Here is a 13,776-nt window from a genome sequence, read left to right on the forward strand (position 1 = left end):
AGTTTTTGTAGAGGGCATGCTTCAATGATGTGATGCATTGTTTGCAATACACACTATACTAAGGAAATAAACAACTGTTTATTTGAATACAAAAATACAACAGACACTGACCTTACAGTTGTGCAATTTTATTTGCTATGTACAGGGACACATTTTGTGCAAACATGCAGACAGTACAAAATACAATTAAATAAACGTGCAACTTCTACTATTTTGATTTATTTTTAAACACAGAGGTTATTGGTTGTTTTGGAATATGTTTTTCCCAATTTAAAACATGAAAATAAAGCAGCATTGAAAATTAAGAAATACATCTTGTAGGCCTACACTACCATGCTCCTCCTCGTTCATTATTGCGCTGCACCGTTATTCTGCAGACAGGTGCGCTGCGTTCTAAAAATAGAAAAAAGTTTAACGAGGAATCGATTGATCCTCGAGGAATGCAAGCGATCACTCGAGTAGCGAAAACACTACTCGTGCCCATCCCTAATAACTACACATTCTCTTGCACCATCTCCTCCCTCCAGCTCTTTTTTAATTGTGTTCTGTAGCATCCTCTTTTATATCCTTATCCCCTCCCTAAATGGGTGCCATGCCATAAAGTCCTACAGACCATCATGCCGACAGCTCAATAGTCCGACCGCGGTGAAGGCAGTTTTAAGTTGGATATTCAACATTCATTAGTAACTATATCGGTTTTGTTTAAAAACAGAATGTACATGCGAGTGCTGGTGGGTGTGCTAACCGCCCTACCGCTGCCCACTGCGGCCAAAACTAAGCAAGACGACGATGCAGATGAATTTCTGTCAAATATCCGACTTAAAGCCATAGTGCGTACCTTCTGTCGCCCCCATGAGGAATTCTGAGTAATTACAACAACACTGTCGGCGTATCTACATGAGGTAAGCGTACATTAATACTCCAAATGGGGGTAAAAGTAGACTTAGGCAAGTAAGTTATTGAGTCCACCCTCCACTTTGGCTGGTGAAAGATATGTGTCCTCGGGATCTGTGCTCGTGCAGCGATTCTAGCGTATAAAAACGTCACCAACGGTAATTACCGGAAGGAGACGGCACATTACCGCAGTTAAGTTAGCGCGTGTACAAACAGAACATTTCCTGTGCGCCTTCACATTAAAAGCCTGTTACTAGCCAAAAGTGAGTTGACTTTTATTTTGAAGCCGGTAAGAACAGGAAGTTAGCGCTTTTTTCTAGCTTGAAAGGCAACTCCTTTAGCTGCAGCGAGCAGTCAACAGTAGCCTAGTCTATTTAAACAAAGTTTTAAATAAGCCACTGAAAAGCTACTCCCAACACATTCACAACAACCTATTTAATTTATTCTAAATTGTACCAATATGTATACTTATTTATTTAATAGGCTATGTTTAATGTTTTAAAGTTTGGTTTTAATTAACAGAAGGACATTATAATAATAACAATTCTGAATCAGCAAAAAATTGCAATTGGCAGGTTAGATTATTTTGTCTAGATTGCAATCAGTGCACCCCTATTAATTTTTCCATAATTATTACTGCACACACTAGGATATGATATTAATTGAGAATCTCAAATGAGACCAAGATAACATGCTCAAAGGTAATTAGAGCGAAATGCAAGGGTTAAGGTTATGCAAGTTTTCGATCATACTTTGCGTGCTACCAAATTTATTTTTGTGCTACTGAATTTTTTTGCTTGCCAGCACCAGTGCTACCACCTAAAAAAATTAGCGTACAGCCCTGTAATGGCTACAATGTAACGGACATTCATTTATATGAAAACGTTACTCACTGAAGCTTTAAACTTGACAGTATGTGCAAGGGCTGTCAGGTGTGCTTATAGTCCACCTGCTTCGAGTGAAACTTAGCCAGGCTTCGCTGATGAATGTCTGTCGAATCATCCAACTTAAAACTATCTTCACTGCGATGAACGATGGACCAATCACATTCCGGTCGGTCCATGGGAAATATGTCGGAATATTTTGCTGTCGGAATAATGGGCCGTCGGAATTATGGGCCCGAAATGTCTCCAGAGCAGCATTCAATAAGTCCTTATTTTCCTCACCCCAATCCCCTTCCTTTGGCCTCTACAACACTATTCTCTGTCCCTGCACAAGCACCTCGTCCTCCATCAGTTGCCCCCACCTCCCTCGTTCATCATAGTGCTCACCTTCTCCATTACTTCAGAGACTGGTGCCACTGCAGAGGACAGGTGGGCATTTCACACGCTATTTGTTTCCCCCCGTTTTGTCATTCTACAAAGCTCCAGCGGTCGTCATTAATAACCCCAACCCCTCTCTGCCTGTTCCTAGAGTCTCCAGGCTGATGTTTCCTTCCAGCCCGTTGGCAGGGCCACCAGGCTCAGCGCCTCGGGCACACACACACACACACACACACACACACACACTGTGAGATGGAGAAGTTAGATCAGTCCAGACGCAAACACACACACACACACACACACACACACACACACACACAGGTAGCTAAATGCAAGGTGCACACTGCAACACAAACAGCAAAGTGGGGCTCTCAGAATACTAAAAAGGGAAACGATGATGGTCTCACATAAAGTACACAATGGAACAGGAAATATGCAGCATGTAGAGATATAATGATAAACAGTTCCTCAAAAGGCTTTTGTGAGTCATTGTGAGTCGGACAGTTTTGACATGATGATCTGGAATGATACAGTGGTTGCTTTTGTTGGGAGATGTATAATATGCTGCTATTAATAAAACCAGACGAAGTGATCCAGGTAAAACCTCAGTGGTTTAATAAGAAGTTGTGTAGCTCTTGTAACTTTATACAACTGTGGTACCCATGCTATATGCATAAAAAAAATCCTTTTTAGAAATGTGCGTAATGGAGGAGGTGTAGGTGAGTTAGTTTAAGGGTGTTTTTCATGTTGGCTTTGCATAAAACTCCTGAGGCATAGAGGACTGTGGCGAGCCAGTTGAATTTTTGATAAGGGGGATTTTAACAAATACCCTTCCACTCTTAAATGCATTTTCCTTATTGTTACCTCACTTTGATGTTTCAGCTGCAAAGTTTCGTCTTGTGTCCAGCACTTGGAAGAAAAATTGTGTTTTTTAGTGATAAACCGTTGTCTCAAAACATGTCTGGAGGGATCTGCAAACTCTGATGCTAACGAATCTCTTTCTTCGTTCTCTCTTGTTGCTCTTTAATAGCAAAGAGCAAAACATTAAGCTAAATAAGCTGGCTTTTCATTTTTCACTTGTAAAATTGTCAAAGCATCCCCAGCGAAAGACTATGTCAGCTGTTGCTTATTAAAGAAAAACGTACATTTATAGTGCGTAACTTCTGTCGCCCTCATGAGGTATTCTAATGTAATTACAACAACACTATCGGCACAACTTCATGAGGTTAGTCTTGAAACTACAAGCAAGGACTAGTGGATGCGGTAACTGTCCTCCTGCCTACTGTAGATTGATTGATTGATTGATTGATTGATTGATTGATTGATTGATTGTATTCGACCATTTCATATATAAAAACAAGAACAGCACTCTGTTACATTAAAATACATAAAAAGCCAGGGATAAAAACACAAAAAAGCCCAAAGGCTTATTTCCATTGTGGTCCCTATACACAAAACATACACAAAAAATACATGTACATAAAAACACACACACAACAATGACCACCACTAAGACAAGCCTAATTACGTCTCAGCCATTTTTTTAGGGCCTTTTTAAAATTGCCCAAACTCCCGACCAACTTGAGTGCAGCACCAGTATAAAAAAAGGAATCCTTTCCCATGTTAGTCCTCACCCTTGGTGGTACAAACTCAGTGGTGCTACCCCTAGTGGCATGTGTGTGAACTTCACTTACTCGATTAAAATAGATTCTAAAATAATAGGGAACATCCCCATTTAAAATCCTATGTACCATACACAGTTGTATCTGAGATACCCGATGATCTACTTTCAACCAACCCAACCTCTCAAAGTGGGAAGATTCAAGATGAGTTCTCATGGGGAGCTCAAAAATAAGCCTAACCAACTTATTTTGCGAGGTCTGAATCCTATGTTTCAAATACACCGTGACGCCATTGTACCATGAGCCACACGCATAATCATAATAAGGCTGAATTAAAGCTCCTGCTAAAATTAACATTGTTTTTTGATCCAGAAACTTTGACATTCTGGCCAAAAAACGGATTCTATGATTTATTTTGGTGATTGCCTTTTTCAGCCTGACCAACACCAGATAAGTTACAACCTTATAATCCGAGGCTTTTTTCAGTTTAAATTTTGATCCAAACAATATGGACTCAGTTTTCCCCATGTGAAGTGATAACTTGTTGTCAGACATCCACCTGCTAACAGTTACAAGTTCTGCAGAAAGTGTTCTTTTAATAAAATGTTTATCTTTGTGAGAAACCACCAGCACAGAGTCATCTGCATATAAAAAAAGATTACAAGAACAAACAGACTTTAGGTCATTTATATATAACAGAAAGAAAAACTTGGGTAACTTGGGTAAGAAGACGTCACTGATGAATGTCTGCGAATATCCAACTTAAAGCTAGTGCGTAACTTCTATGTGAAATACTGAGTAATTACAACAATATTCCCAGCACATCTACATGAAGTAAGCCTCTGATAATCGTGCATGGATTTAATACCTTCTGCTGTACCTCCAGGCTTTAAACACTGCCGTACTGAGTTTTGTTAAACTTTTAGGCTTGATCAACTTTGTGTCAATTCATTTGGCAATGGCTTTAATTTAAATGACATTATTTACATGAAAAAGTTACACTTTATAGCTTTAAAAAAAATCGTGTTTTTGCTGACCTCAAGTGGTTTAACTTACCACCTCCTGCAGTACTCCAGGCCCCTGTGACAACACTGCTGGGTGGGCTTACAGGTGCAACAAAGCTCACTAACCACGCCTCCAACAGCCATCAGCCTGGTGAATAGGGCACAGGATAGAGAGGAGGGGGCAGACACTGTGACATTTTTAAAGTGAAAAGAAACGTCACTATTCAATACCACTTATCTCATCTTCAGTTTGGTCAAGATTAAGTGGACGGCCGCTAAAAACCGAAGCCTGCCCAGCCAAAGCAGAGTACAGATCATTGAGTTTTAATTATCTAATCTTTAGTTTCTTCCCATCTTGAATACATTAGACTCAATAAGTGATTGGATATTGGATTTGGATTTAGTAAAATCAAAATCCAGCTCTGAAGAGGACAATTTAATTGGCCCCCGGATTTTAATATGTATGTTTTGTTTTGTTTTTTAAAATCTGTCTTCGCCCCTTAATGAACTGACGGGTCATCAAGGTTGTTTTTATTTTCTCCAAACAATGTGCACTGGGACAGTCTAGAGTCGATAGTGTGGGCCAACACTGCCATGTGCTGCCAACCTTTCATTGTCTCTTAGTCTACATATTATTTCCTGTGCAAGGCAACTGTTCCCTCACGGCCAAGGAAAAAACAAATACAACTAGAACTGCAAGCAGTTGTGAACGGGGGCCAAGCCTCCCACGCGACTCGGGATCGGGCGTTGTCGTCCGCGTCGCCGGCCCCTCGCTTCACGGAATCCGGGGAAGTAAAGATTTTGAATGTGGGATGTTCGGTGTGGGAGTTATAGCCCCAAACGCGTTTCCTTTGCTTTTTGTGGTTTTGGCGCCCCCTATGGATGACATTCGCAAAACTACGTTAGATAGAAAGATGCAGCTCAATGTACCGAACAAGTGGATGTCAAGTTTTTGAATGTGCGATGTTCGGTTGGGGAGTTATAGACCAAAAGGCAAAGAAATTGCAGAGAAAGATGCTCAAGTGGATAAGGAGATGTATACTTTTTGTGTTTTTGGCACCCCCTTTTGGCGAAATTTTCCAGTTTTTTTTGAGGATGTTCATTAGGACAGTACGACCATATTTCTAAAAATATTGTCTTGATACGATGTATAGTTTTGTATTTATGATCACTTACGTACAAGGTATTACAAGGAAGCTAATCGGCGAATCTTTAAAGTGCTACCGTATGATCTTCCGATGGTCGTAGAAACATTAATTGACCAACTTTTGCTCGTGGGAGTCGGTGGAGCATAATGCTTTTGGTTTCGTCCAAATCGGGCAAAAACTGTAGGAGGAGTATGTTTTGGTGACTGACACAGTTTTTGCGATGTAGCGAAAAATCTATAATACGCAAATGGGCGTGGCCTATCTCAAAAGATGCAACTGACTTGTGTGCATCTGTGGATATAAAGTGTTTGACTGTCGGACTTTCGGTGCGGAAGTTATAGCCCCAAACGCGTTTTCCTTTGTTGTAGCGACACCTCGTGGCCAGGATGTCTGAATTTTTTCGTCTGTGTACCAGGCACAGACCTGGATCTAGTCATGCAAGTGGCATGTCCCAGCCCTTTACGGTTTTGGCTGCAGCACCATTTTAAATAAAAAGAAGAAGAAATGTTCAATATCGAAAAATCGAATCTTTAAAGCTCTAGCGTTTGGTCTTCCGATGGTCGTAGAAAAATTATTTGACCAACTTTTGCTCGTGGGAGTCGGTAGAGCATAATGCTTTTGGTTTGGTCCAAATCGGGCAAAAACTGTAGGAGGAGTATGTTTTGGTGACTGACACAGTTTTTGCGATGTAGCGAAAAATTTATATATACGCAAATGGGCGTGGCCTATCTCAAAAGATGCAGCTGACTTGTGGGCATCTGTGGATATAAAGTTTTTGACTGTCGGACTTTCGGTGTGGAAGTTATACACGTTTTCCTTTTTTTGTAGCGCCACCTAGTGGCCGGCATGTCTGAATTTTTTTGTCTGTGTACCAGGCACGGACCTGGATCTAGTCATGCAAGTGGCATGTCCCTACCCTTTACGGTTTGGGCTGCAGCACCAGTTTTACAGGTGGAAGAATAATAACTAGAACTGCAAGCAGTTGTGGACGGGGGCCAAGCCGTCCCGCGCGACTCGGGATCGGGCGTCGTCGTCCGCGGCGCCGGCCCCTGGCTTCACGGAATCCGGGGATGTAAAGTTTTTGAATGTGGGATGTTCGGTTTGGGAGTTATATACCAAAAGGCGGAAAAATGGTAGAGAAAGATGCTTTGGCGCCCCCTTTTGGAGCAATTTAAGGAGAAAGTAGAACCAACCATAGGACAATGTCAATTGTCAATGGTGTCAATAGGATGAATCGTTTTGGATTTAGGAGCAGTTTGGTACAAGGTAGCTAATGTGCAAATCTTTGAAGCGCTACCGTTTGGTCTTCCGACGGTCGTAGAGAAATTATTTACTCAACTGTTATTCGTGGGAGTCCATAGAGCATAATGCTTTTGGTTTCGTCCAAATCGGGCAAAAACTGTAGGAGGTGTGTGTTTTGGTGACTGACAAAGTGTTTGTGGTTTTGGCGGCCTCTATGGATGACATTTGCAAAACTGCGTTAGATAGAAAGATGCAGCTCAATGTACCAAACAAGTGGATGTCTAGTTTTTTAATGTGCGATGTGTGGTTGGCGAGTTATGAGCAAAAGCAGATTGTCAGCCTTGACAAAATGGCGGCCGGAGCTAATTGCACAATGTAATGTCAATGGACATGCTAACATTCCCGCCTTTTTTCTTTGACGGAAAAAAAAAAAATCTAATTGTATTAAAAAGTCCCTTAAACATTACTATTTCTTGGCCATATTTTTTATATAGACTCGGGTATGGCCCTTGATGGTTTCCCGTGAGTTTTAAGAAAATTCCTTTGGCCAATTAGGAGATATAAAATGTCCTCGTTTATGGCGCCACCTTATGGCGAAATTCTCCAAATTTTTTATTGAACGCAATTAAGGGTAGCCCCAACATATGTTTAAAATTTGGATTTGATCCGACTTATGATTTTGGATTTATGAATTTCTACGTAAAACATAGCTAATCAACAAATATTTAAAGCGCTACCGTTTGGTCTTCCGACGGTCGTCGAAAAATTCTTTTTTATAACTTTTGCTCGTGGGAGTCGGTAGAGCATAATGCTTTTGGTTTCGTCCAAATCGGAGAAAAACTGTAGGAGGAGTGTGTTTTGGTGACTGACACAGTTTTTGCGATGTAGCAAAAAATCTATCTATACGCAAATGGGCGTGGCCTATCCCGGAAGCTGCAGCTGACTTGTGGGCATCTGTGGATATAAAGTTTTTGACTGTCGGACTTTCGGTGTGGAAGTTATAGCCCCAAACGCGTTGTCCTTTGCTGTAGCGCCACCTAGTGGTTGGCATGTCTGAATTTTTGTGTGGGCGTACCAGGCACGGACCTGGATAAGCCCGACAAGTGGCATGTCCAAACACTTTCTGGTTTGGGCTGCAGCACCACTTCTACACGACTCCAAATAATAATAATAATAATAATTCCTACTAAATCAATAGGGTTCCCTGCCCAGCAGGGCTTGGGAACCGCGTTGCTCTGCATAACGCGGTCCCTTGCCCTTCTCGGGCTTGGCCCCCTAATAATCCCTACAAGAACAATAGGGTTCCCTGCCCCGCAGGGCTTGGGAACCGCGTTGCTCTGCAAAACGCGGGTCCCAGCCCTACTCGGGCTTGGCCCCCTAATTAACAGCCCCAAGTAGTTATTTAAGGTACCATGTATTCACTCTCTGCAATTATTTACCTCCCACACAACGACCTTGGTTCCCTTTCAAGAGAGGCTTTTTGTGCATGCTCTGGGCTATTACATCATGAAATGTTAAAACTTTTAAAAAGGAAGGAAGAGTGCTTATCTGATCGGTCTTGACAGAAGCCAGACACACACAGATAATATTTATTTCACTAAAACCAACCTAATTTCCCAGTGAGCTGTTTGCCTCGAGCCTCGGTATTACCAAAATGCAGTCGCCACACCCTGTGCACTCACATCCTGTGCCACTGATTCACAGACAAAGAGGCCCATAGGGGGACACAGAGGAAACATGTTCTTCTTTTTTATCATCTGTTTTATGACAGCAGCCTTTCTTCATCATTACAATGTGTTCAAACAGGGGACATACGTTCTTGGTTTAAAGCCTTTTCCTGCTGCACATTCGCTACATCTATCCTGCTAATACTCCACCCCAAGTTCTTCTTTCTTCTTATTTTTAACTCTCCATATCCTCTGTTCATCCATTTCTTCCTCTCCTCCTTCCTATATATGCCCCGCGGTCTGGTTCAGTGAGGTCACGAAGGGGATCTGCGTCCCTTGGCCTCTCCTAGGCAGTGTCCGGTCGGGGTGTAATTATGATGGATGGAGTAATTTCCAGAGGCGCCTTTCGCCAAGAGGGTTGAGCCCACCATGCTTTCTCTCAGCTTTAATGACTTTTTAATAGAGCTCACTCCCAAACCTGCATCACACACAGTGCCAGGGAGAGTCGCCGACAAATCACTGCGGTTAAAGCGGGGTAATGGGCACGGTAAGACATGGGTGGTGCATGGCTCCTCAGAAAGCAAGAAGTGCCCCCGCAGGTAACAGAAGCTCCCTAAAAATGTGCATTGGGCTACCCTGTTACTGGGTCCACACACTCTGTTAGACTCCTCAACTTTGTAACAACCCTGCCCGAGGAGCTAAGGGTTCACAAACTCCCATTGAAGGACGTTTTAAAAATAAAGTTAAAAAGCACTGTGTCCTAAATCTAAGTTGGCATCTGGATCTTCCACCGTTTTCATTATTGAGTTTTGTCCTTAAACAAGCCTCAGGTCCAGCAGCAATGTGCTTTTAAACAATATAAAAAAAAAATCAATATGATATCAAAGCTGGGTGTCTCAATAAGCCTTTACAAAAATCAGAGTGAATTGACTTGGTTTAGGAAAGCTTGGGGCTAGGTGTAAAATAAGTACTTTGCCAAAGTGAGGGGTGGTTAGAATATTACAAATTAGGGAGTGATCTTTTGTATGCCTAAACAAATGTATTTATACTGAGTGTTTAAAAGAGGAAATGAATACCATTATCCTATATTTAAGTCCAACCTTTACTTTTTGCTGATTGTGTTGCTTTGAAATACAGTCAGTCACCTGTCTTACTCTTTTGCTCCGATCATGATTATGAGGTCAGATAGAGAGCATTGCCACTAAAAAGGTTAACATACTGTATGTCGTCTTGGGGCACTGGGTGAAACGACTGATGCCGTCATGGTCCTTAAGAGGCCAGTCACTGCACACTCAGATAAAGTGCCTCTTGCAACTGACTAAAACATTTTTTATTGTTTTGTTTTTATAAACCCATCTAGAATTTTAACCAGCTAATAGCCTTTCTTGCCATTAAATACCATATCACTAGATTACTAGATCAAGTCTTGTGGTTCTGGCTTTTGTCAAAATTCAGAAAACTGACGTCTGCATAGAAGTGTGTGCGTGTGTGCCATTAAGACAGTACTAATAGTAGTAAGCATGCAGTTCGAGGTTAGGGCTTGATATTGATTTTTATGGAAACGTTGTCGTTGTCTGACACTGACTCTACATATTTCACCTGCATACACCGAGCCATAGCCGAGAGATTAACTTTCAAACCATTTTTAGATGAGAACAAATGTGCGTGTGTGTGCAGCAGTAAAAACAATAAGCAGAGCTGAAACAGATCCACATCGAGTCATTCGTCATCCAACAAGGACACACTGCACTTATGACTCATAGCATGATTACAATTCTTATTGCTGCTGCTCAGATTACAACACACTCCTTATTGAGGAACTACAGTATTAGATCTCTTCACTGAAACCTTGTAATACTCTGTGGTAGACAGAATTCATAAGAGTCTAGTGTAGTACTCAAGACTGTCCCAAGACCATTTTTTTAAAGGTATCGGTCTTGTTTACTCAAAATTGTATGTCAAGACTGCTCGAGACCGCAACTGTGGGGATCTTGCAAAATAAAAGCCCCAGTGTCAGGTCAAAATATAGCCCGACAAGATTAACAGGAGCCCGACACTCAGCTACAAATTAAATAATATAATTTATTTGATCAAAATCAAAAATAGGTATTTGAATATGGTTTGATTGATTTAGAAATGCTTTCATTGCATACAGTAAAACAAATCAAAGCGGTCTTGGTCTCGACTTCTCAAAGTCTTGGTCTTGACTTGGTCGCGATACACTCCGGTCTCGGTAATGACTTGGTCTTGGTTTAGGTATGGTCTCGGCTACAACACTACTGGACTCAGTGTTCAGTACACATCAAATCTTGAGCTATGAGCCTCATTACAGGCAACATGACAGCAGTTGCAGTAGAACTAAAAATCCAAAATAATACCAATCTAAAAATCCCAATGTGTTTTGAGGGTTTCTGTTATGGGAGCTGTTGAGACTTTACATGAACAATTGGATTTGTATTACTTATTAAAGTTAGCAATCTAGTTTATAGGTATAATATAACTAAATGTAAATTCATTTGGAAAATGTTCTGCCATTTAAAAGCTTGTATTCAAATAAAGTTAAAGCATAAATACGTAATAGCCACACAAACAAATTAAGGCTGGGTCATTAAATGAGGTGAAATAATGTATGACTATTATTGTAATTCAGCATGATGTAGCCAACATTTCAACAAACACATGGGAAAGTGACCAATCTGAAATAGGGTGTGAATATGCTCTTTAGGGAAGATAGAGCTAGTGTGTTGGTTGTGTATTGCAAGTAAACAGTGGTAACAGTGACTTTACACAGCTAATGGAAAGTGCATTACTAACAGAATAGCCTACTACATTTGTTGCATTTTCTCTCAAAAACGCCATATATTTGGAGCCAGTTCTTGCTATAGCAATAATGTGTGCTGTTTGTGCTTTGGTTGCCTACTACTATTCTGTACTTTACACATCTATGCAGTATCCAGTAAAATGCTAGAACACTGGAAAAAAAAGAGCTTGTTCAATCATGTTTGACATAGTGTATAATTGTATTCATTATTTTGTTATACATATGTAACCCCTTCCTGGCGCTGGAAGTGTAATATGATTTAAATAAGGTTACTAGGCTATATAAATGTTCTAAATTATCACTAGGATCCTGAGTGCTTAGCAGTTGAATGGTGAATTGGCTAAAGCTCTCATTACCAGTAGACAATATTATTCACAGGGGCGAATGAAATTATTTAGAAATAATAGCGCAGTGCCTCCACTTTGGAATTTCTTAACTCACTCTCTATGAGCTATAATGGTATTTCCCCAGAAAATATATAGTTTAAATGTTCACAAACCTTTATAAAATAAATTAAATGTTCAAGACAATGAAGTAGAATGTATAACAAATCGGAATTTATTTACTAATGCTGTTTTCTTTTTCTTTGTTATATTCAAATATTTCCTCTAATTAGTTCTCTTTCCAATATTCACAATTTATAATTCACACACATATTAACTGTTCGTTCACAGTCTCAAAAACTCACTTAGCACCAATGTACTAATAAAATCCTTTAAAGAAAATAAAAATGCAAATACATGTATGGGCAAGAGCCCTTTAAACCGTTTTACTTTAAATGTAAGTAGTAAACTTAAATTATATGCTGTTACCCTTTAAACATGAAATATACTTTAACACACTTGAATAATAAACACACCTCACATTCAAATAAATTCAATCTTGTGGTTAACCAGTTTTTTAAATGTTCTCTAAGTATGCCAGGCGCTTTGGTTTGTATTAGTTGGGGCCCATAAGTTGGTGCACATATGATGAATAATTCCTTTATTTTTGCGGCGACACTATCTGACTGTGTCCAGAAACGATGGCAGGCGAGTAGAAACAGAAAATCCCTCTCGGCAACTGGTCCGGCGGTGAAACGATGGCAGGCAAGATGAAACAGCTCAGCTCACGGGCACGAGGCAGCAAACAGCGTCCATCCAACACGGCATTTTAGTGAAGTCTTTTACTCCAGGTGGATCACTTTACTTTTAAAAGTCAACACTACACATTATACACTAAGTTTATCCGTAAATGATATTCGTGTCTAAAGGTGCGAACACACTACACGCGTTATCCGTGTATGCTTTACGCGCGTAACGCAGCTAAAATGTTGCTTGATAATTTTGTGTCAAAAATTGTTCTATGCGCGTAACGTGCCTAGTCTCCCTCCCGATAATGTATTTCCCCTAATCAACCATGGCTGTGATCAGACCCGACCCGACACAACAGTGTGCATGTCCGCACAAAAACAACAACAACAACAACACGGCCAACAACTGTGCCAAAAGGAGCGTAAAAAGTTAAACAATTTTAACTCCGCGCATAGCTGCGTAGGCGCGTTAGGTGCGTATATTCGCGGCTCCTACGCGGCTAAAGTGTTGCTTTAGCGCGAGTAACGCATCTACGCGCCATGTACGCGCGTAAACCAATGGTTCCCTATGGAAAAATTGCTGATTTGATACGCGTCTGTACGCGTGTAGTGTGTTCGCACCTTAATACTTGGCATTGTGTCTACAAACAATCAATCTCCTCATTTAACTAAGTTTTAATCCTGCTCGTCGGCTCGCTGAAAGTATCTCTTCCGAATGCGCACATGTTACCGTTCTCACTTCCTCTTCATACATGAATCTTATTGGCTTATGGGTACTCAGTTTAAAACACACTGAAGATAATTTACAAGTTACCAAAAAAACAAAGGGTTATGGAAGATTCAGTTTCCATTCAGTTTACCCACTTATAAAATAAAACACATTATTTACTAAGCGGTAGGCTATTTACCCACGTATGAAAAAAAATCTCCTTGTATTTATTTAACTGTATTTTAGCAGGTCCCCACACATATTACTTCAGTAAAGGCCCTTTCCCACCGCCGCGCGGCAACTCACCGACTCCATTCATTTCAATGAGGGAAGGG

The sequence above is a fragment of the Ammodytes marinus genome, assembly GCF_949987685.1.
Source record: "Ammodytes marinus genome assembly, chromosome: 1".
NCBI lineage: Eukaryota > Metazoa > Chordata > Actinopteri > Uranoscopiformes > Ammodytidae > Ammodytes > Ammodytes marinus.